The sequence below is a fragment of the Medicago truncatula genome, chromosome 6 (assembly GCF_003473485.1).
Source record: "Medicago truncatula cultivar Jemalong A17 chromosome 6, MtrunA17r5.0-ANR, whole genome shotgun sequence".
NCBI lineage: Eukaryota > Viridiplantae > Streptophyta > Magnoliopsida > Fabales > Fabaceae > Medicago > Medicago truncatula.
Window position 1 is genome coordinate 31,370,440 of NC_053047.1, and position 1,578 is coordinate 31,372,017.

Here is a 1,578-nt window from a genome sequence, read left to right on the forward strand (position 1 = left end):
AATCCGCAGGAAATTCGAGAGATTCTACTAGTGCTAGTGTAGATCCAACCAATAACTTTGGTGTCGTCAACATTGCAGATCCGGAGACGTATGTTATTAACATGAATGTTATGAGTTTGTTCGCATTTTCATCCTTTGTGTTTTTAGCGAATTTGCATTCTATCGAATATCGATGTATTCTGTCAATTTAAATGAATGAATATCATTTATTTTTGTAAAAAAAAAAAAAAAAAAAACTTTACTTTGTTAATTTTATATGTTTCTAAGACTTGTTCATTTCACAAGTTTGCAAGACTTGTTAGTTTGACAATATAATAGAATTATTATCCCATTTTTCTTTAAATATTTTGTGGTACAGATTATAAACAATAACAACCTCTTATTTCAAAATAATATATTTATTTAACGCAACCGATAATGACCTATACCAACCGATAATGTCGCCCTAAACCCAAACACGTGGTAGGTAAATCTATCGTGTAGGTATAGGAAATCAAAAAGGACAGAACTAATAAATTTCCTTTGGTATACGTTTCATGACCAATACCAATGGTTTTTTAAGCTATATCAACGAGTTTTTGCCATTGGTATATGTTAAATTCCATCTAGTATAGGAACACTAAGTGGGATAATATCAAGTCAAGAAAAAATACAACTAAATTGAAAATCTAGAGAAAGTACAAATTAAAATTTGAAGTAAATTCTAGAAATTGAAATATTAGGACGCACAAATAATATTATTCACTTAGATATAACATCATTACATTTTAACTTACTAATTCCTAAACAAAGTGTAACTTGTAAGCACACCAATGATTACCACAATACATATATAGAGGCTTTTCCACTTTTGGACAATCATCATCAGTAACACAACGAATTTTAACTGCAGTTTCAATTAAGAAAAAATTATTACTAAAAGGTGGTAAAATATATTGTGTAAGAAAAAATTATCAAAGTATAAGAAGGTGTGAAAAATGGTATACGATGTTCCGCTTCAACACGAAATAGAAAAAGAAATATGATCAAAGCATAAACAAAGATGAGAGATTGAGCCATACTTTTCCTCCTTTGAATGTGATAAAAGTAAATTTTTTTGTTCGTTTTATAAGTAAAATTTCACGCTTTGTTGACTTGAATTAAATAATTGTTAGTACCTTGAATTTTTTTTTTATCGCAGCCAATGTAATAAAAAGCCAACTAGGATTAAGATATGAACCTATTAACATATTTTTTTGTTGTAATTTAGAGTTGTAACAAGCCATTTACAAAATTATATTTAATATTAAATGGTTCTAATCAATATGTCACGTCTATCATTTTACTTATTTTGTTTTAAATAGAATAAAGGCTTAATTACACTCTTGGTCCTCGTGTTTTGGCCTACTCACGAAACTGATCCTGCCCTTTTAAAACAGAACAAAACGGTCCTTCAATTATCATTTTTTTTTTTGCATTTTTCGTCCTACCTCCTATTTTCAAACTCCAGAAACGCAGAGAAATGACAATTTTAGGCGGTTTTAGACCTACCCCTATGCTCAACTATGAAATCAACAAGGAATAAAACATGTGGGCACA

General features: G+C 29.3%; 1 long non-coding RNA gene across 1 annotated transcript; it reads right to left on the reverse strand.

The window, feature by feature from the left end:
• Positions 1-639: 639 nt before the first annotated feature.
• Positions 640-1,116, reverse strand: LOC11446698 (uncharacterized). The gene is made up of 2 exons (XR_003012725.2): positions 987-1,116; positions 640-886 (listed from the first exon to the last, which is right to left on the reverse strand). It is a non-coding gene; the product is annotated as an uncharacterized lncRNA (long non-coding RNA).
• Positions 1,117-1,578: the final 462 nt, after the last annotated feature.